The following is a 23,304-nucleotide window of genomic DNA, read 5'->3' on the forward strand; positions in this document are numbered from 1 at the left end:
CGGCCATTCATCATGCACGCAAGAGCGCCTCTCTCCGGAGCAGCGACGTCAGCAGACAAGACACAATGGAGCTTTTAATTATAGAAACGATTACCCCAAAAATTACATCTTCTGCAACGTGATATATCTTCGGGCGGGGAGATACATCATCCCTGGCAGCAGTTTTTATTTCTTTGATAGCCTGGCACTTCAGGCGGTAAACATACATGGTTTGTTAGTGGGAAAGCTTCTTTCCTCTGAGCTGAACACGCATGCACCCACACACACACCCATACACTTTTCATAGCTGTCATTACGAGGACATGGCATTGACCATAATGAAGTGCAGTGTCTTTCATATTCCAACTCTAAAGCAGACTGAGGCAAATATAACTGCACCTTTAGTTTTTGATACTTTCTCTCGAAAGTACCTAAACCATGGGTACTCGTAAACATTTGCCCAGGGGCCCCAAAGTACAGTCTGTGGTGTGACCGAGGGCCGCACTGGTGCCAGCAGGGTGGCAGTAGGGGGTCTGTGTGGGTCAGGGATTGTGTAAGGAGGTCTAAAAAATTGTTAAACGGGCAAGCATTTATTTGCAGGTTAATGAATGCTTGCCTGTTTATTTAAAAAACAATTCTGAATATTAGTGCTCAGCAACTAAACAGCAGCATGTGCTGCTGTTCACCAGGGGAGCCGCATGTAAAGGTCAAGACGGCCGCAAGCGGACCTGGGCCGTACTTTGAGTACCACTCACCAAAACACACTATGGGGACCCATCCTGATAACACATCGGTCCTCACGAAGATAGAGTTTGTCTGGCTCTGTCAGAGTTCACCTACACTATGAAGACGGATCCGGTCCTCACAGCATGGGTTATACATGTCCACTCTTACACGCACACATGTTTTTATTTTTCACACACGCTTTGTTTATCCTTTTCACACACACAAACAGTCTCTCTCTCTCCATCTCTCTCTCCCTCATGGATTACACCTTGGAACCAGGTGGGGCTGATTCCCACAACAGTCTTGTATCTCTTCTGGGAGTAGAAACTCTGAGCAGCGTTGGAGGCTTGAAAGCCGTGCGGGATGGCACACTTAGAGGCAATGACCATGGACACTGCTGTCCCAACTTGAGCTTTCTTCAATCTATCTGATTAAAAATAAAAGAGAACCAGTGTTAGCTGTACTGATTATCCTTAATCCTATTTACAAACATCAGGTGACTTCACAGGGGGGGAGGAATGGACCACTCTCAGTGATAGCATTGGCATTAAAATGCAGCGAGACATCAGTGTTGATTGCCATCAGCCTCGTTCACAAGAGAGGACCACAAAAATATCTCAAGAAGAACAGTAGAAGACCAGACAGAACTTGCGAGGCATGTCTAGGCATATCGTGGGTGTTCCAGCAGATAGAGGAAGGGATTTCTGAAGGAGTCCAGAGGGCTCCTCTAGGCGTAACGTTCTAAAACCTCGTTTTTTAGGACAGGGAGACTACCTTTGATTATCAATTTACTTATTTAAGCAGTATTAGCAATATATTGTGATCCACAACTAGGAAGTATCTCAGAGCACTAAAAAAGCACCAGACCGTGGCAAAACCAATAGCGCAAAGCAAGATTAAATAATTTATAAAATCTGGTACCGAACACCTTGATGTCAGGAGTGGAGGACTCAAGCTTTTGTAATGATGCACATGAAAGATGTTGGCGGACTTGCACGGGCCGTAGGTGGTTTCTCATTTATTTTATCGATTTGTCTGGATCCGTCTAACATTTGGATTTTTTGCCAAATTGCAATTTGTGAGTCTAGGTTGAGGAAGTTTTACATTTTGTTTCTACGTAGAATAGTTCTGCGGGTCCTTCATGACCAATCATTCCCTTTTCCCAATTGCAGGAGAAACGAGAAGCCACTAGTTTTCCCTCAGGAGGAAATTATTTCAACTGTTCCACTCCTTTTGGTCGTAGCATTTAGTTTACAAATCTTTGAAATTTCACAATTCCTGCAGCGGGTAAGACGTTTATGGTTGAAATCAATGACGTCTCGGATACAGAGTTCCATGATTTAAATCTAAGTGGGTTTTAAAACAATGAAATTAAAGGAAAGTAAATTTAAGAAACAATTGGAGTAAAATGTGATTTGTCGTGGGAGAAAAGCCATGTGCTTCATATAGAAACAATTTGGATGAAATCTAAGGCTGTGGGCCACAGGTCTCATACTTGCAGTATTAAAATATATGAACGCCCCATAACACAGAGATTATATGGATCACTGAAAGAATATCGACGGACAGAATATCGACCATCAAAAATATCGTTGAGAAAATATCGACAGTCAAAATATCGAGTTTCTATCTACAAACAGGTAAGTACAAAAATATCGAGTTAAAAATATCGTTTACAAAAATATAGTTGTAAAAAATATCGTATTTACTAAAAACAGTGTTAAATTAAATTAATATTAATAATTAATTACTAAAAGATACTTAAAATTACTTAAATTAACTTATAATAATTAAATAATTAATGAAAGTTAAATAAATATTTTTTTATTTCATATTTATTAAACATATATATATAGTAATAAAATATAATAAAATAATACCCAAAAACTGAAAACTGACCCTGAACCCTAAAAATACCCCTTTACCCAAAAACTGAAAACTGACCCTGAACCCTAAAAATACCCCTTTACCCAAAAACTGAAAACTGACCCTGAACCCTAAAAATACCCCTTTACCCAAAAACTGAAAACTGACCCTGAACCCTAAAAATACCCCTTTACCCAAAAACTGAAAACTGACCCTGAACCCTAAAAATACCCCTTTGCCCAAAAACTGAAAACTGACCCTGAACCCTAAAAATACCCCTTTACCCAAAAACCCAAAACTGACCCTGAACCCTAAAAATACCCCTTTACCCAAAAACCCAAAACTGACCCTGAACCCTAAAAATAAAAACGATATTACTTCACTTACCTTAAAAACGATATTTTGGCTGTCGATATTCTGTCCTGTCGATATTTTCTCCAAACGATATTTTGGAGTCGATATTATGTCCAAACGATATTTTGGAGTCGATATTATGTCTGTGTACCAGATTATATATGGTATAAATGAACTCCTGGCAAATATCATATGGGTATAGCAAGACAGAGAGGATTTCTGTGACTATATAAAGGTACAAGGACGAGTTTATATGGGCAAGGAAATCTGAGGTGACTTGTAATATCCTTTTAACGTATGGTAGAAGGTGTTTTATTCCCCATAATGCATGGTCAACCCGTCATCCATCCCTCAAACCTCTTAACTCCTCGGTGCTTTGCTCCTGCATATTATAGAAATAGTATGGTTTAAGACATGAAGAATGAAAGCCTATTGAGTAGTGTGAAACTAACGCCCACCCGTAATCAACTATAGCTTGCAATAAAATAGGCACATACTGGTGCTGGCAGGTAATGAGTTATTACTGTTGAGCAGCTACACAATTTTCTTAATAGAAGGGATTAGAGACATTGCAAGTGTTCAGCAGAAAGGAAACTAAAGACATGTTTTTACACTGGGATTGCAGGTTCCATGCATTATAATCCAGTTTCCAGTATATCACCAGGATATAGATGAAGAGGTTATTGGTGGATTAACTGATTACAATGTTAAGTTCATGGATACAATAGACTTTTCTAGTTTATTATAGATATTTACAGAAAGAGGTGATCTTGAGATGTTTCCAAGTGGAGATGGAAAGGGTTCCATCCAAATTAATATCAACCAATGTTTCCATATATTTGTCTACATTTCTTTCCTCAAGTCTAATCAATCGGTTTCCTTATAATTTTGTGAACACTGATTTCTCCCTCTAACAGTGGTTATCTTACTTCCTTTCTCTTTTTTTATTTAATTTGAGAACCAAGTCACCCCAAACAGTGTATTACCCCTGCCATGTCTGAAAGTATTTGGTACTTTCAGAGTCTGCTTATCATACTGGAGCCTGTGACTTGTACTTGTACTTACGAACATCTGTAAAACCATCGAGGTGGTCAATCTTAGAATGGAAGGTGTACTTGTGATTGTTTCCACTCTACTGCTGATCATCCTTTCATATCATGTCTTTTGTTGCTTCTTGTTGTTACTACCCAATGTATTGCTACTACATTTATCAACCCCAGAAGCATAGAGGTTGTGCTTGCACTTCCTGGATTCAAGCATTTAATCTGCTAAACATGCAGATCTTAACGGCAAACTTTTTCCTATGATTTTCATTTGAAGTGGAAGGGTTGTAAAGGTCTTAAATTAATCAGGTATTTGGGGTAGCTTTGAGTGTTTTTTTTAGAAGAGTGGAAATCAAATCCCTCTTTACTACGCCCAGCAGCAAGCTGGGGATCAATGACATTTAGATGAGGTTGTTTGACGCTATTTTGCGGTCGATAATGGTAACCTACAATAATTTCACATCCACTACACTGTGCCTAGCAATACGTTGTCAAGGGGACTAGATCACTACCATTCTCCCCTCTACATCTACTCCCCGGAAGTTACATTTGTGATGTAGTCAGTTCTTAATTTGAGCCAGTTGTTTCCGGTGCTCAGCATCAGCACTTAATTATCGACACCGGCACTTATGACAGTATGTCACATGGTGGCACTGTTTGTCTAAGTTAGAGATGAACACAGGAACAGGTCCTTAACAAGTAAATATACATAAAACAATGACTAATACCTGAATTGTCTAACATGTAGGGTGTGAGAGTAGTTATCTTGAGTCTGTCACTGGCGGTGGATTGGCCTTCTGACAAGGGCACTTTTTGTTTTATTTTTTACAAATGAAGCACTGGGTATAGTGGTTTGGTTGATGGAGTTGGTGCAGAATTTTTGTGCTTGTATTGTAGCATGGTGATACTGTAGATATTATGAGTAAACCCCAGGCAACAGGATATAGGATCTGGGTGGAGCAAGAAAATATGGGCAGAGTGGGCAAAAATCATCAAATCTCTCGAGAGATCAGCTATTTTAGGCACCGCTGACAAATTGGTCTAAAATATAATGTTTGCACATATTTATATTGGATATATTGTATAAGGCCATTGGCCATTCCCTGTGCCTAGTGCCAGCGTGTACTAAGAGCAGGGTTACTGGCATGAGTACAGGCCATGCTTCATGCCCTCTGCCCACAAGGAAACCATTACAAATTAATAGGGTAACCCAATAAACGTCACAAGACCTGGGTACAATGCAGTAATGAAACAAGTGGTCCGTGACTTCCTTAGAGAAGAATACATTATAATTTATCATGTGTGTGTAGCTTAAATAAGTCAAACACTGGTAACAAAATGCCAAAATTAGATTTTTGGTATTTTTTACCAGTGTTTGACTTATTTAAGCTACACACACTGCCCACAAGGATCGGCTGCAGGCCTTTCGTTGGTACTGAAGAGAGCCCTTGACAAAAGCATATAATAGTGGTTTGCAATATCCTTAACTTATAGGATAGCTCAATGAGTTGATCGTTTGTCGCTGGTCCGAAGAGGTGATTGTCAGGTCTGGAAGTTGAGTCCTAGCAAAGCCGACTCAGCCTTCCATCCTCCCGAATATTTGTAAATTAAGTACAATGAGTGAGTAATAGTAACATCTATTATTTACGGTGCTTAGAAACCACAGAAGTTCAATATAAAATGCAAGTCATTATTTAATGATCCCCAGTACTCCACCACACAACTTGCAGTATCCAGTAGAAAAGGTATTTGTACAGCACAATGAAGTTTTTTTAAGCACCTTGATCTATGTGTTTTACTATGCCTGAGACTTGTGCTTTTTTCTGTGTTTGGCCTGTGCCAATTGTAACTTTAACCTAAAGTGATACGTTTGTTCATCATAAAATATATAACAACTTTAGTTCAGCTCTGCAGCAGCTATTTTGTAGCCTTGCAAATAACAGACGTTTCTATTAGTCTCCTACTAGTGAACTCAGTAATACCCATTTTATCAACCTAGGAAAGATGAAATGCTGACTTGTCCCTGTTAGGTTTCAAACCAGTGTCCAGCAGATTACAAATCGTTCCTCGCCGAAGGTGCTATACTCTCACACACGACCACATTCAGTGTATATCATGACAATTATGTAGCATGATACACTGAATGCATTTCATTTAACCAGTATCGGGACCATACATTTCTTTTGTTCACTTTTCATTTCATTCATTCTTCACACAGGACAAAAAGGAAACAAATCCAATCTAAGATATAGGCTCCTATTGTATGTTAATTTTTAGGTCGAGCCTGGGCAGCGCATGCGCTGCTCTGCGAGACATGCTGTATTGGAGTATGTACTTGAAGCCCCACCCACTCTCTGCCCATATTTGTCATTGGCTTGTGTCATTGTCCTTCTTAAATGCTGGCTTCTGATTTGTTATTAGGCTTGTTAGTCCCTCTTTAGTACCGCCTTTTCTTCATTTGTAACCTCCCATGGGGACTGGCTCTTTTACTTTGGTTGTTACACAGTACGTCTTCTTTATCCTGTAAACACTATTTTCTTTAATGATTTTCTCTTACTGCAGGAGGGCAGGAGGGTCTCTCATGCATAGTTGTGACCACCGGCTTGTTTAACTCGTAGCAAACAGGGAGCTCTTCAGGGGCCATAGGAGGCAGAAGGGGGCAACTCAGCGATGGCTTCATGCATTTAGATTGCAATAGGTCTCGCATTTGCGAGAGTTTAAGCTATTGCCATTGTAAATGATAATGCATTTTTCTTATGTTTTAAAAACCAAAACTTAAATAAAAGGCATTGTCATTTACAATGCCAACAGCTCAAACTCGCATAAATGCGAGACCTATTGCATTGTTGATGCTTGTAATTTACATCCCTCAGTAAAGTGACAAACATCCTTTTCAGGTTGTTTCAGCTGTTTCTTTTTCAAGATGAATTTGCCTCTGATGGGGATGAATTTTTCTACCTTTTGTTCAATTCGGATTGCCCCAGGACACCATGCTGTTGATTTATGGTCAGGAGAAGTGTGAAAACATTAGTTTGCATCTCTGTTGATTTCACACTCTCACACACTACAAACAACCCAAGACAGAGCTGAGTACAATGCAGATGAAGTCATGCTGCAGGGAGCTAAGTCATCAGGACCACTTGATAAAGTTTTAAAAAAAGAGAAAATGTATGTTTATCCAATTCTTCCCGGCGCTAGACAGAGGCTCCTGTGGTGGGGACCAGAAAATTGGGTCTTTTTCTATGGGAAATGTGCCTTATGTGAGACAGTGGACTCCTGAGGGGGGGCCTGGGTCACCTGGCCCTTTCTTTGAAATATGGCTTGTAATAGGATACAGGTCTATGGGCCAGATGTAGGTGGCTCATTACCGGTCGGTAACGGCTGAAATTAACGAATTTCGGCCGTTACCGACCGGTAATGGTCTTTTCGTATGTAGGGGGCCGAAATTAAGGATTCAGTAATTTACCGAATCGGTAATTTAAGGAATCGGTAAATTACCGATTTCTTAAATACTGATTCGGCAAATTACCGAATTCCTAATGTAGGGAGCACTTAAATGAGTGCTTATCCCATGTTAGGATTCGTTATTTACCACCAACTACAAGTTGGTGGTAAATAACGGGAAAAAAAGCAATTTAATGCAAATTGCTTCAGTGCCATGTTGCAGACATACATGCCCTTAGGGGATGTATGTCTGCAACATGTGCATCCATAAACAATTGAGGGGTGCAACAGGGTGTCAAAGTGACACCCTGCCACCCTTCAATGTTTTCCCCCTTTTACCGAATAGGTATTTACCGATTCGGTAATTGACATTCATTCCTATGGGCCTCCAGGCCCATAGGAATGAATGGCAATTACCGAATCGGTAAATACCGATTCGGTAAATACCGAATCTTAACGATTCGGTAATTTTTACCGATTTTTTAGCTACATGGCATTTACCGATTCGTAAATACTGCATCGGTAAAATTCGGTATTTACTAATCGGTAAATACTATTTACCTACATGAGGCCCCATGTTGTTACTATGAATCCACAAGAAGAAAAAATCAATGCAAAAAAATATCAATGTAAATTTCAACGTGAAAAACAGTTCAGGTAATTCATTATAATTTAATATGTAGTTTGTGAGTAAGTAGGAAAACTGTGGTTAAGGGTTGACGTAAGAATGCTCAGCCAAAGTAACGTTATTGTTATAACTTTTTTTGTCATATTGCTAAAGGGTCCTGCATGGTTGTGGGTTCAGATGACCATAGCAAAGATATACCCAGATCACGCCACATTGCATGTAAAAACCCAGCATTGCACTTCGCAACAGTGAAAAATTGACAAAATACTGTACTAAGTGATGCGCATTGATGATATCATATCCCATGCTCAGGCTGAGAATTCCATGTCTCAGAGATGGTTTTGAATTGAGCTACTGTGGAATGGTAAGTGAATTATGTCTTTCTTGAAATTTGTGCATGCGGCACCCTCTTCAGTGCACATTTCTATGAGCAATTACCAAGTCTAAATAGCCCAAAATGTATAATTTTGCAGAAATTAATCATATATAGTGTGCAACACAAATCCCATGGCTGAGATATATAAAACAATCATGTGAGAGCCTAGGAAGACCAGAACTATGGCTAGATCCAGGAAATGCATGCAGTAGGATCCCACGCAAACTCCTCTCGAGGGACTATCATGAGCTGAAGTTACTGGCCTCAACGGGGAGCACGCGGGAGGGGTCCCTTACAAATCTGTTCATCAAATCTAAAGATTCATACTATCTTGAGCATGTGCTCGATGGTATCACTCCCGTTCTGACCAGAAAACTATTGATGCAGTGGCGTTACGGTACACTCCCTACTAGGGCATTTACTAACCGCTGGGCCCAGCCATTGACTAGAGAACAATGCCCGTCATGCTCATATCACCAGGAAAACGACCTGCACATCATATTTTTCTGTAATGCTTATCAAAGATCTAGGAAATACTGGCTTGTTCCTCTCCTTAAAAATTTAGGTTTCAGTCAGTACATCCCAGCTTACAGAATTTTAAAGACGGGTCTTTCACCCCCGATTGTGTTTGCGGTGGCAACATTTTTAACACCGATGTGGCACATCCGCTCCCGCTACATGAAGTCTGAGGTAGACTCGGGATAAATGAACTGCACTGATGATTTTTAAATGTAACATACAGTAATTGATTTTAATAGGCTTATTGTAATGCCTTTTAATTTTTGTTTCATTGGGTATTATTTTAAATTGATTGTAAACTGTTTGCATTTCTTTTATGATCTAAATAGATCGAAATAAAGATTGAAATGAATATATAGTGTGGAATAATCATGTGATATTCCTTATGCCCATTTTTGAAAATATTTGTATTTGGTGCTAGTATTCCAACCATAACCAGGTTTTGCTGCTCTGCAAGACTTTGGATGATCTGACAGTGTGTGGAATCCTACTGGTTTTGCACAGTTGCCACCCAGTTACGCCCACTTTGCATGAATTATCTGGGGTAATGCTCTAAGTGGTGCACTGACAATTAGCACTGCACTTCCCAAACCTTTGGTGCAAAAATCCTTTTGCGTGAGAATGTTGATCAACGCTGCCATTTGCTCCGCTTTGGTTGCAATAACAAGGAGATCTTTACACACGCCTAGGATTGACCCCCTGCGCTTGCCTTACCTTAAACACGTCATCTTCCTCCTAAAGCTGATCAGTATTCTACAGGCGTCTGAGGCTCCTAGGCCCAGAGCCGTAGCCAATAGCTTGTCGCCGCCACAGTCAGATTACAGCTCAGACGAGAGCCACAGGCGATAACAGGCCTGCAGGACCCAGGTGACTGTTGCTTCAGAAGGCAAAGCAAGACCTGCTGCTGGCACATATTTAAAGGGCAGTGAATTATCGACACACTGCAGGAGAATCCCACAGAAGAGGGAAAAGGGCTGGAATGTTGATTAAGTGCAAGAGAGACAGAGCACAACAAGCAGGGGCAAAGGCAATTGGTCGCGCCTTTGTGACCTACTGGCTTTGTCTTTATTATTGTTATTATTAGTAGTGGTAGTACTAGTAGAAGTATTTAAAATTTAAAAATAGGCTAAACATACATTTAAAGATAAGTAATTTGAAATTTATTTTTATTAATAATATTATTATTTTAACCAATGTAAGTGGCCTAAAGTGCTTACAAATGTGCCATTTCCCTCCACATGTTCCTTCCCTCTGGCCAAGGTCTCCTGCCTGTCGTATGTGATGTCCCCATTACAAAGGGCCATTTTTAGGTTTGGTATTAGCCCTGGAATTCTGACATTATAAAAAAATTAAGTATAAAATGCTTATTATATAGAAACTTTCTGTCTGCCATCTCACGCATTGGTTTGTAAAAGCATCATTCACCTTTTAATTCAATGCAATGCAATGGGTTAGCCCACTTCAGCCATTGGCTGACTACACAATGAGTGATGGTACAAAAGGGGGTGGTGATGGACGGAGCATCTGAACCAATCAAACACTCACACCCAGTCCAGCCCGAACTGCCAAGCCATGCTTTCCCTGGACCAGAAACAATCTTCTGAGGACCGGTTTCTGGCATTTCAGCTGTCTTCAGCCCGGCTTGCTTGAATCCAGTGGCAAAGTGAGCAAGGGACTCACGTCTGAGCATACCCTGACAACTTATGGCGAACAAAGTGGTACAAAAGGGGGTGGTGATGGACGGAGCATCTGAACCAATCAAACACTCACACCCAGTCAACAGATCTGGGTTTAATCCATCACCGTTCTTTAGCCCACTCTGCCACCCCAGTTCAGACATGGCCATATGCAAATCAGTCTGACCATGTGCCATGGGAACAGTCCAGCCCGAACTGCCAAGCCATGCCTTCCCTGGACCGGAAACAAGCTTCCGAGGACCGGTTTCAGGCATTTCAGCCGTCTTCAGCCCGGCTTGCTTGAATCCAGTGGCACCACCCCCTTTTGTACCGCTACACAATGAGTGATGGCATTCTGCCCTATCACAAGGAGCACAACCACTCTAAAACCAGTTCCCTTCAGTGCCAGGGAGTACTTTGGCAATACCTGTTTTTTAGACCAAAAAATATGTTTGCTTTTTTTGCTTTTAGACAATTGTTTTTTTAGATTGAAGATGGTTTAGCAGCTACCCCGTGTTTAATTTTTGCAAAAACCATGACAAAACAAGCATTGACAAAGCCAAAAGAATGACAGCCATAGCCAGACCCATGTTTTTAGCCAATGCATGTTTGTTTAGGTCAGGTTTGGATATTAAGCAAAACATGTGCTGTCCACTGGTATCAAAGGGTTGTGTGGTGTGACTTCTGCTATCAGAGGTGGTGATGGAAGAAAAACTTTATTATAAAAAGAAATATTTTGTATGAGCAGATTAGGATTGATTAACCCAAATTGTTTTATTTACACTTAAATCTGCTGTCTTCAAAGCGTTAGAATAAGAGGAGAAATACATTATGTGCCATGGCAATGGATTGAGCCCAGAGAGGTTTTATAAGCTTCTGTTTGACATTGGCGAGCGTTGAGGAGAACAGATATTTTGCAGAGAAGAGCGCTCTTGGGAGACACTTACAGTGATGTTTAAGAGTAGGCATTGGGTGAATTTAGATCTAGTACCAGTGGCTTTGGGTATTGTAGCTGCTCACGAAGTCGAATGCATAATCATAACATGATTTTTTTCACTTTTCTTCAGACTACGATTGTGGAATTTCATAGAAATTTTGAAGTGATATCTCCTAAGTAGACTGCGACCGACCCAAAATGCATTGTGAGTTGTAGTATTAATTGATCAATGTACAAGATGATTTAAATGAAAATAATTAACAATTGAAAGAATTATCGGTGATACCAATTCAGTAAATGGTATATGAAATGTGTTGATTTATTTTGGAGCTGCGTTCTGATACAGAAGCTTTGCATACCCTCAAGGTTTTGTGTGGGACTGCGTTGTTTTTAATTAGGCACCTGGCTAATATTATCCAACAGACCTAAAATGAGAAATGTTGAATTAACTGTGAGTGCAATACTTCCTGTGTAGTACATATGCACAGAAACTAGTGCAGATTGGCATATATGTCCGTAGAACTCCTCCATTTCTTTTTAAGTACCAAATGTAATGCTACACTGCTTTAATGTTCCTGCTGCCACGGGTAAACCAGAAACATGGTAAAGACACCTCCTCCCCAACCCCAGAGTGCCCAGGACTTCCATGTCCCGTCAAAAGAGCTCACTCACTGAAAAGCAATAACATATCCCCTACTTTCTGTGAGAAAGGCAAAAGGTATCACCTCAACTGCAAGTACTGGCGAAGCCTATAGGTTTGACTTTTGTGTGCCGTGTGGATCTGGCCCTGGTAATAACTGAAATAATTTTCTTCAGCCTTCTTAATCACAAGAAGTCAGTTCCCCAGACAGTTTGCACCCGGTGTGGAAAGAGATTGTTGAACAATACGGAACAGGCAAGGCCAAGCTGGTCGGGCTGTTGTCTAGAATCTCAACAAGGTTCATTTCTGCCGAATAACCTTTATTAAATTGAGAGAGGATGTGGCCTAACTGCTAGAGCGGTCATCCTCAAAGCTGGGGAATCGGGCTGGAGTCTCGGCAGGGACTCTCAACATCATGTGATTCTGGGCAAATCACTTACTCTCCCCGTGCCTAACAAAATGAACGAGTCCGTCTGTAACGAAACTGGTGCTCATGTAAAGCTCTCTGATACCTTTGGGTGAGTTTGTGCTACATATAACTAGACCTGGGCGGTGAACTTTGCTCCGTTCATGGAGTTTGCAGAGTTTTCTGCACTCCGCACTCTGCGGAGCTCGCAGAGTGCAGAAAGTCTGCTTTGCGATGTGCAGCTGAGGTTTTTTCCCCGCTCGCGATCGTGAACAGTAAGTTTGTGATCGCGAACGGTAGATTTGCAAGCGCAAGCTGCCGCTGCACTGCACTCTGCCACTCACGAGTTTGCACTGCACTCTGCCACTCGTGGAACTTCGCAGAGTTTTTTTGTAACTTTGCGGAGTTCTGCATAGCAAAACTACGCGAACTACGCCCAGGCCTACATATAACCAATCCAATCCAATCCAAAAATTCTTTATTTCGGCCACATAGGCCATAAAAGAAGCAGTAAAAATACATACAGATAAAACACAATATATACAATAAAACCAATTGGGCTGCAATGTTTAGAAAGTACAAGGTAAAATAAGTTAACCTGACATTTTCTTCCTTATTAGCCATGCTGCCATTAGGAATTTAGAAACCGCAAACACAATGTGGCCCAGGGTGTTAGTTTTCAGGACCCTGTAAGCCTGTAAATAGTTCCTGAAGCCCAGGTTCCGGCATAGTGGAGCTAACCAGCGCCTCCTCGGGCTCCGATAAGCATAACAACAGAACATTATGTGCAGGTCGTCTTCATCCCTAGCTTTGCAGCATGGACAAAGCTTGTCGCCCCCTGACGCCCATTTATAGGTAAAAACTTTAGTAGGGAGCGTGCCAAACCTCCATTGCAGGAACAATTTCCTCGCGAGAAGCGGGTAAATAAAATCCATAAAAGGTTCAAAGGCATACGAATTTTTGGATGCTAAAAAACGCCCCGTCAGAGTTCCGCTGTCATGTGCATTGGCCATATCAACAAGGCTTTCATTCTTATAGAGTTGAGCGAGGGACTTGCGTGAAATCCTTCTGCAGCCCTGAGCAGGATCGTCCCAAAGGTCAGGCAGTTTCAGGCTAGAGCATTCCGACTTGATGTATGCCAACCAAGGGATCTTATCATTAACGTCCAGCCTCATGATATGTATAAGGTCCTGCCTATAATGGTGCAGCTCATCGGTGGACCATACCCGGTGCCAGAACTTCATGGGTTTCGACCGTAGGTCCTCTGTGATCGACGGAATGCCCAGGTCGAGTCTTAGAGGGAGGAGTGGTGTGCCCTGCGGGAGAGCAAGTAAGCGTCTAAGGAAACAGTTTTCCACCCCTACCATAGCCTTCCCAGCTTTGTGACCCCATAGCTCACTGCCATACAAGGCAGCTGCCTTCGCCTGGGTCCTGTACATTTCAAGAGCCGGGCTAACAGGTTTAAAAGTAGATCTATTGGACACCCTGAGGAGAGCGCCCGTTAGCTGGGAAAGTTTCAACCTGGATCTTGCTACCTGAGAGTCCCATGTCAGATTTTCTTGTAGGGAAACCCCCAGATATATAAAAGTGGAGACCCTTTCAAGGCTAGTTCCCCCCAATTTTGGATTGGGTCTGGTCTTGGATGGGGGGTTGAAGATCATGAACTTGGTTTTATCCGTGTTCACCTCCAACCCATGTTGTCTACAGAAGTGGCCAAAACCATCCACAATCCTCTGGATCCCCATGGGGGATTTGGAAAGAAGGAGGGTATCATCGGCAAACATTATTGCCGGAACCCTCCTTCCTGCCAAAACCGGGGCATCATTGTCCCCAACAGCGTCAAGGTGTTGTATGACACTGTTGATGTACAGACAGAACAGCGTCGGAGCCAGAACGCAGCCCTGTCTGACACCTCGGCGGACTGGGAATTTACCCGAGGGCTTGCCATCCCTCCCACACCTCACTACCGCAAAGTTGTTCTTATGCAGCCTAATGATGATTCTGAGGAGGTGGGGGGGAACTCCTAGCTTCTGAAGAACCTCCCACAACTTCCCCCTTGGGACCAGGTCGAAGGCTGACCTCAGGTCCACGAAGACCATGTACAGTCGACCTCCCTCTAGCGTGACCGTCTTCCAATACAGGAGAAGGAGGCGAAAGATTTGGTCCATGGTCGACGTGTTCTTCCTGAAGCCAGCCTGAAGGGGGCTCATGATGTCGTTGTCCTCGACCCAGTCCAGGAGATGATCCAAGATGAGGCGCGCAAAGACCTTCTGGGGCACATCTATAAGACTTATAGGCCTGTAGTTGGAAGGGAGCAGAGTAGAACCCTTCTTATGGATGGGCACGATCTCTGCCCCCAACCACGACTCAGGAATCGCCATACCTCCAAGAATAGCATTGAAAAGAATAAGAAGGTAAGGGCCCCAGATGTCCGGATGGTGCCTAAATAGATCCCCGGGTAACCTATCCAAGCCTGGCGCCTTCCCCACTGCTAGACGTTCTAGGGCGAGCTTCACTTCCCCCAGGGATAGATCCATTCCAGCCTCCTGAATACCCAAGGGCAGTTGCAGCTCTGCAGCCGGGCAGGAACTAGTTTCTTGGTAAAGAGCCCCAAAGTGATCCTCCCAGACCGCGGAGGCTATATTAGGCTCAATCGCTTTACCAAGATCCCTTGAACCATTATTTACTAGGGCCCAGAATTTCCTGGAGTCCCTTACTTTAAGGGCATCATAAAGATCCTGCCAATGGTTCCAGTCCCACTCGGTCCTTGCAGCCGCCAGCACCGATTTATAGTGCTTTCTAAGGTCGCATACTTTAGTCTTATCTGACCCCTCTTTTATTGCTGCAACGAGCTCAGATTTTACGGCCCTGCAATCTGAGGTATACCAGGAGGGAACAGGAGTCCTTTTCTTTCGGATTGGGACTTCCGGATGGAGGACCTCGGCCAAGTCCCTCACTAAATCCTGGTGAATATTTCCCAGTTTCTCATGGAAATCTGGGGTTCTCAGTCCATTCAGGAGAGCATCCACTTCCATGAAGCTGGGGAGGGCCGCCTCATATAGTTTTTTGATGGACTCTTCCGAGTTCACCAATTTTCCCCACTTAACCCGGCGCCTGTTTGTAGTGATGGTCAAGTCCCCTGGATCGTCCCCTAGACCGACTGGGGGTAGATCCGTCTTAGGTAGAGGACACAGGATATTTAGGCACAGGGCATTGTGGTCACTGTCTGACCTCTTAATTACCCTGAAGTCAAGCACTTTGGGCCAAAGAGTAATGTCCACCATGATGTAATCTAGCCTCGACTCATGGCCCCTCCTGTTGAAAGTGCACACTGAGGGGGCATCGGAGGGAGTACGACCATTACACGCCCTCAGTGCGCAATTCAAGGTAAGGGACATAAGTTGTAAGGCTAGGGGGGACCAGACTTTAGGGTGAGGAGAAGCTGAGGGTGGGACCCCCCAAAGGTCATCCTCGGCCGTAAGGACACCATCCAGTAGTCCCTCCAGAGGTTCAAAGTGGCAATTGAAGTCTCCTCCAAGCACCACCTTGAGATCACCTGGAAGTTGGCCCAAGAAGGAGGCCAAATCATTTAAGGTAGGTGATTCATTTAGCGAGGGCACTGGACGCGAGTAGACATTGACAATGGCCCACTGCGTCTTGCCAGGCCAAATGAGCCGCACACACTGGATGTCCTGCGAATTCGTGTGGACCTGCTCCGCCTGGCACCCAATGTGACTCGCGATCCAGATTGCCAAGCCACCAGATGGCCTCCCCCTACCAGCCCATTTGGCAGGGATTTCGAAAATTTCAAACCCTCTCCTGGATTGAGCGACCCTCGCCCAAGTCTCCTGGAAGAGGAGTATATCGCCTCCCTCTACCAAGCAATCCCATTCCGGAGAGCCTTCCTTGTTCGCAATTCCTGCCACGTTCCAGGAGAGAATTCTCAATCCAGGGTCAAGCGGCAGAGTGCCCTGAGCTCCAGCAGGAGCTTGCGGGGGGAGCACGGATAAACCAACGTCTAGGAAGCCAGCTCCACAAACTGAGTTGGCGGAAGGGCCAGCCCGCACCACTGTCCCTGCTTGCAAAGTATGGGCAGGCCCGATGTCAGGTGATGAGCCCATTTGGCACAGATTGGCATCCGTGTCAGCCCCTCGCTCATTGTCGGTGTGGGGCCGGGTTGGTTCCAACAAGGGATCCGCACCAGGTCCCACACAACCTTGCACATCGTCCACCGTCCTCACAGGGACCGACATGCCTATCCTGGCTTGTGGTCAATCGACCTGGTCCAAACAGGAGAACCTGTTTTGATGTATGAAGCTTGTCTGAGGTGTTGGTAGGGGGTGCCTTGGTCTGTAGCGGGAGCCATCTACAGCAAAGCCCACCCTAGTCCACCTCTTCTCCCTCCCTCCCACCATGTTACTACCACTAGGGTAAAAATAAGAGAGGGGTACAAGTTCTATTTTAGACTTATCAGGCCTTACAAGCCAGTTGCAGATATAATTAGCAACATGTGGGCTCTTAAAACTTAGGACAATGCAGTCCCCTGTCCTGTTCTTTATAGTAGGACCAATCCATGGGATCCGCCTTACCATCAGGACCTCACCCTTCAAGTTTGGGGGCAGCGGTCTATTGATACTGAGCCAACTTATAACCTTGTTGCGTAGGGAGTCATGAGACTCCCTAACATCATTAGTTAGCTCAGGAACTCCCACCATGATTGCCGTATATGGAACAGCTTCTGGGGGGAGATTGACCATCCTACGTCTGTCGGGGGGGAGGGCAAAACCATCGCTCGGGGCAATTATAGGACCAACTGTTTCCCTTAGCTGCGGCGCATGTTGCGGCGCAGGTGGTAACTTGGATCGCCTTGGGGCCGGAACAGGAGGCCTGGGTGCTGGAGGTAGCGAGGTACGCGACTGAGAAGTAGACGCACCATCTGCACTGGGCACTACCCTACTGGAAACCTGGGACACTATGGATGGAGATGAACTATTCCCACGAGGTTCCACGGTAGGTATAGGGACATTGATAGCTATATCAGGGCTTTTCCAAGTGTGGTTATTTTCCCGAGACTTAAGTAGATTCTCTATAGCCTCTAATCTAGCTGAGATGGGGATTAACAGATTCTTAATAATAGCTGTAAGTGAGCTAATTACTATATCTGAGCTGTTAAAGGATGCCCCACCAAAGATAAATGGACCCGCCGCCACTGATGGTAACACAGGGGCTGTCGGGGCCACAAGACCCGACCCAAACCCAGATACGCTAAGCTCTGGGGAGACCGAAATATCTGTGATTTCTTCGAGTGATGATTCAGATGTAACCATTCTTGCCCTTTTTGTCCTCTTTAGTTCAGCAGGCCTTTTCCTTTTTAGGGTCTGCGCCTCCCCACTATCTGCGGGGTCAGCTGTCAGGGCCACTTGGCCCGCTTCAAACATGTTTGGACTCGTGTTATCCAGAGCAACAAAATGGTCAGAAGTCCCCGATGGCCGTGACGAATCTTGGTCCCTCTGCGATACCGGAGTTCTAAGCTGTCGAAGCACCGACTCAATAGTCTGGTCAATGCTATCCAGTAAAGACATATGGGTGGCGTCCATGGTAATAGGTGTGCTAACATCATTAGTACCTGGATCCCCAGGGTCCAGGAACACATTTTCAGGCCCCATCTCACAGTGAGAGTCCGCGAGTGATTGGCACTTGCTGATTTGGGAGGTCGCCTTGGGGAAAAATCTTTCCAAAGTACTTGTGCCTTGTTGCACAGACTTACTCCTTAGTGCTCTAGAAGTCATAATGGGGTGAACAATGGGGCAATTTAACGGGGGCGTTAGAGGGGGGGCCCGGTCTGGTCTCCTCCGGCCACTAACGGCCTAGAACGGCCCGCTCTTTGCCCGGTCTTCGCCCCATATAACCACAAAAATAATAATAATATACATTAATGTTCGCGACCAGAACAACCAGGCTGAAATATCAAAAGGTAAATAAGTAGAGATTTTCCATACCTAACTCCCCATGTATGTACCAGGACGATAGCTATATCTTCAAGGTGAGTAGATGCAGAGTTTTGAATAGTAAATCCATACTTCCCCTATATACACTTAACTTTCCATTTTTTGTCCCTCAATATTCTGTCCACAATAGTCTGATACCACGATATCCCTATGCTCCAGTGGCGTAACAAAACATGAGGGGGCCCCCCTGCAAGATATGCTAAAGGGGCTCCTCACTCCAGTAGGGGCTGATGGGGGCCCCCTCCGATATGGGCAAGCCTGCCCCCCACCCTGCACCGTGGGGGCCTTTGTTACGCCCCTGCTATTCTCGATATTCTGTAGAATGATCCTTATAACCATTTATATTAAGAGAGTTGTCCATTTTCCATATTTGGATTTCAGTCACTCCCTAAGCGTCCTCTCGTAAAGAGAAAAATAAGATTTCTCTTGACCCAGGTCTCCATCAGCAGTAATCATCCACAAAAGGCATTCTTGAATCTTCTTTTTGCTGACATCAGCTTTGGTTTTGAGATGTGACTTCATTCAGTCCACGGCCCCTTTAAAGAATGTGGCGCAACTACCAGAGCTGCAGACTTTGGAACTGGGGAACTTCGAGTCTCAGGGTCGATTCAACATCCTGTGATTCTGGGCAAATCACACTATCTCCCCGTGCCCACTAAAAATGGAAGTGTCCTTATGTACCGGTGCTCATGTAAAGCGCTCTAATACCTTCGAGTCGAGTTCAAGCTATATAAAAATGCAAAACAAAAGAAGGATTTAAAGCCAAGTTCTTTCCAACCCACCTATCTCATTCCTCTACCCCTCCCTCCTTCCAGGCGCTTTGTTGTATTGTTTATCAACACAGCACACGATCCCTGTGAGGCAGAACGTGATAGTATACCTTCTTTTGTGTTCCCTAGCACGTGCACACGCCTGAAAGGGGAAGCAGTGCCCGCGGGAGGGGAGGGCGCGCCCACGGAGCCCTGCAGAGCCCCCGAGGCTCGCTGCGCATTTCCCGCCAATAACAAAGGCGCGCTGATAGCCGGGGCTGCTGCCAGCCGCAGTCACTCGGCGCCTCTGTTTATCAGAGCGAGCGGGGCTTCCGGAGCAGCCAGCCTCGGCTCTCCTGTGATTATTAATGCAAGGCCTGAATGCAAACCACCCTCGCTGGAGCAGGGGAGCGAACACGGGCTAGGTAGGAAGGGGGATCTGGGGAGGGCAAAACAAAAACAAGCACCGAAATCACCAGAAGGAGACGTAAAGAGCACGAGAAAGAAAAGAGGATAACAAGTATACTCGAGGGAGAGGTGGAAAGAGGCGGTGAGGAAGAAAAGGTCATTTTGTTAAGAAATATTTCGAAGGGAAGTAATAACAAGCATTGGAAATGCAATAGGTCTCGCAGCATTAGAGTTAGTGCTTTTAGAATTGTTTATGGGTTTTTTTGTAAATCTTTAGCATTTTTGTTTCCTGTAGCCAATGCTAAAGAATAAAAAAAAAAAAGCCATAAACATTTCTAAAAGCTCTAACTCAAATGCTCCGAGACCTATTGCACTGTGTGAGGGTGAGGGGTTGAGGGTGAGTGAGGGTGAGTGAGGGTGAGTGAGGGTGAGTGAGGGTGAGGGTGAGTGAGGGTGAGTGAGGGGTTGAGGGTGAGTGAGGGTGAGGGGTTGAGGGTGAGTGAGAGTGAGGGTGAGTGAGGGTGAGAGTGAGGGTGAGTGAGGGTGAGGGTGAGTGAGGGTGAGGGTGAGTGAGGGTGAGTGAGGGTGAGGGTGAGTGAGGGTGAGGGTGGGTGAGGGTGAGTGAGGGTGAGGTATTGAGGGTGAGTGAGGGTAGAGGGTGAGTGAGGGTGAGTGAGGGTGAGTGAGGGTGAGGGTGAGGGTGGGTGAGGGTGAGTGAGGGATTGAGGGTGAGTGAGGGTGAGGGTGAGTGAGGGTGAGGGTGAGTGAGGGTGAGGGTGGGTGAGGGTGAGTGAGGGTGAGGTATTGAGGGTGAGTGGGGGTAGAGGGTGAGTGAGGGTGAGGGTGAGTGAGGGTGAGGGTGAGTGAGGGTGAGGGTGAGTGAGGGTGAGGGTGAGGGTGGGTGAGAGTGAGTGAGGGTGAGGTATTGAGGGTGAGTGAGGGTAGAGGGTGAGTGAGGGTGAGAGTGAGGGTGAGTGAGGGTGAGGGTGAGTGAGGGTGAGGGTGAGTGAGGGTGAGTGAGGGTGAGGGTGAGTGAGGGTGAGGGTGAGTGAGGGTGAGGGTGGGTGAGGGTGAGTGAGGGTGAGGTATTGAGGGTGAGTGAGGGTAGAGGGTGAGTGAGGGTGAGGGTGAGTGAGGGTGAGGGTGAGTGAGGGTGAGGGTGGGTGAGGGTGAGTGAGGGATTGAGGGTGAGTGAGGGTGAGGGTGAGTGAGGGTGAGGGTGAGTGAGGGTGAGGGTGGGTGAGGGTGAGTGAGGGTGAGGTATTGAGGGTGAGGGTGAGTGAGGGTGAGTGAGGGTGAGGGTGAGTGAGGGTGAGGGTGGGTGAGGGTGAGTGAGGGTGAGGTATTGAGGGTGAGTGAGGGTAGAGGGTGAGTGAGGGTGAGTGAGGGTGAGGGTGAGTGAGGGTGAGTGAGGGTGAGGGTGGGTGAGGGTGAGTGAGGGATTGAGGGTGAGTGAGGGTAGAGGGTGAGAGAGGGTGAGGGTGAGTGAGCTATTGAGGGTGAGTGAGGGTAGAGGGTGAGAGAGGGTGAGGGTGAGTGAGTGTGAGGTGATCTTCTAGGTATGTATGTGCAAAGACTCAAAGACCTACGCATCATTTGTGCCTGCCATGCCAGTAATCTTGTAGTCCACACCTTGCCTTGCCTTCTGCCGCCACATTGCTTGTTGGAGTTCATGTTTTAATGAGGAATTGTTTCTAGTACAGTGTGGGTGAGTGGGGTGAACAACAAGCTAATTTTACAGCTACAGTTTCTGCACTAACATAGCTTTTCTGCTTTTGTAGTGCAACTCTCCAAAATAGCGAGTGCATCGCAAACTCAATTTTGCTGCAAAACTACAGTGCTGTAACAATTAACGTCTGTTCTTTGTTGTGAAAACACACTTCTGTGCTCCAGTCAGTATTTTTGTGTGTCAAATGACTCAATATCTTTCAGAAGTGAAAGGTGGGGGGGCTTCCGAACGTCATTTTAAAACTCAGTTTGGGCCGGGTCTACACTATACTAGTCTGCCAACTTGAACTCACATTAAGCAGGACGCTTCCAAACTCACTACATGTGGCGTCATACAAAGTAAATAACTGCATTTGGTCCTGTGGGGGGTAGGGGCAGTCTACAACAGCCTGCGTAACCTTTTTTTTCCAAATTAAATTCCACGTGACCACGCCCCGGCACACGCACCGCAAGAGTCATTGCCGCCAGAGTTCAGCACGACGTGGAGGCGGGCAGTGTTCTTGGAGCAGCAGCAGTATTTAGCAGGCCTCTTATAAAGGCAGTGCCACCAGTAAAGTAAACCTGTGAGTAAAAATGAAAAACCAAACCATTCTACGCAATTGTATATTAGCGTTATTTTCTCCTCAAGCGAAAGGATCGGAGACACGACAGTCTAAGAGCATTTGTCGTGTGCTAGTGCACTGCAGTCCTGCTGGCCATTTAATTCCATGGAGCCAGGCGGCTGCATCGCTGTCGTGGGGCTCTGTGGACCAGCTCGCCCTTTTCGACCAGCTCGGCTGAGCTGACGGTGGTGCGGTTCTGTATGGGATGTCGGACATTGGAGCATTTTGTGCAGACTCGTCCCAGTCTGGAGCAGCCGCCTTCTCTTTTGTCAGTGTGCTCTGGCCTTTGCTGGTTGACTTATGACGGGTGGATTTGATAGCCTGGTGATGGCACATGCGTGTTGTTCGGGTTTACGTTCAGAGTTGTGTGTTGGCGGCTGCTGTTTGTACGAGGTAATTGCCATTGTGGTGCTCCGTTGGGGGTCACAGCATTCCTTTTGGTGGTGCGTGCTGGGGGGCGGGTGTTTGCTCTGCCATTTCGAGTGAAGTGATGCATTGATTGTCAGCATTGGGGCGCTTGAGCTCGGCGAGGCTCAAAAGTGCAAGCAGCAGCTCTAAAATACAAGACGGAGGGAAGAGAGGGGAGGGGGGAGGAGAAATGCGACACGGCGGGAAGGGGAGGGGGCGGAGCGGGTACAATAAACAAGACGGAGGGAAGAGAGGGGAGGGGGGAGGAGAAGTGCGACAGGGGAAATGCGAGACGGCGGGAAGGGGAGGGGGCGGAGCGGGTAAACAAAAGTTCAGCACGACGTGGAGGCGGGCAGTGTTCTTGGAGCAGCAGCAGTATTTAGCAGGCCTCTTATAAAGGCAGTGCCACCAGTAAAGTAAACCTGTGAGTAAAAATGAAAAACCAAACCATTCTACGCAATTGTATATTAGCGTTATTTTCTCCTCAAGCGAAAGGATCGGAGACACGACAGTCTAAGAGCATTTGTCGTGTGCTAGTGCACTGCAGTCCTGCTGGCCATTTAATTCCATGGAGCCAGGCGGCTGCATCGCTGTCGTGGGGCTCTGTGGACCAGCTCGCCCTTTTCGACCAGCTCGGCTGAGCTGACGGTGGTGCGGTTCTGTATGGGATGTCGGACATTGGAGCATTTTGTGCAGACTCGTCCCAGTCTGGAGCAGCCGCCTTCTCTTTTGTCAGTGTGCTCTGGCCTTTGCTGGTTGACTTATGACGGGTGGATTTGATAGCCTGGTGATGGCACATGCGTGTTG

At 45.5% G+C, this 23,304-nt stretch overlaps 1 protein-coding gene across 4 annotated transcripts in view; it reads left to right on the plus strand.

The window, feature by feature from the left end:
* LINGO3 (leucine rich repeat and Ig domain containing 3) overlaps nucleotides 1-23,304 on the plus strand; it is a 1,135,152-nt gene that overhangs the window by 682,671 nt on the left and 429,177 nt on the right. For all 4 annotated transcript variants that reach the window (XM_078669069.1, XM_078669072.1, XM_078669068.1 and 1 more), the window contains one exon: nucleotides 11,679-11,753. The gene's annotated coding sequence lies outside the window, so the exon portion shown is untranslated. The remainder of the gene's footprint in view (nucleotides 1-11,678; nucleotides 11,754-23,304) is intronic.

Source organism: Lissotriton helveticus, chromosome 12 (genome assembly GCF_964261635.1).
Source record: "Lissotriton helveticus chromosome 12, aLisHel1.1, whole genome shotgun sequence".
In the NCBI taxonomy this organism is placed as follows: domain Eukaryota; kingdom Metazoa; phylum Chordata; class Amphibia; order Caudata; family Salamandridae; genus Lissotriton; species Lissotriton helveticus.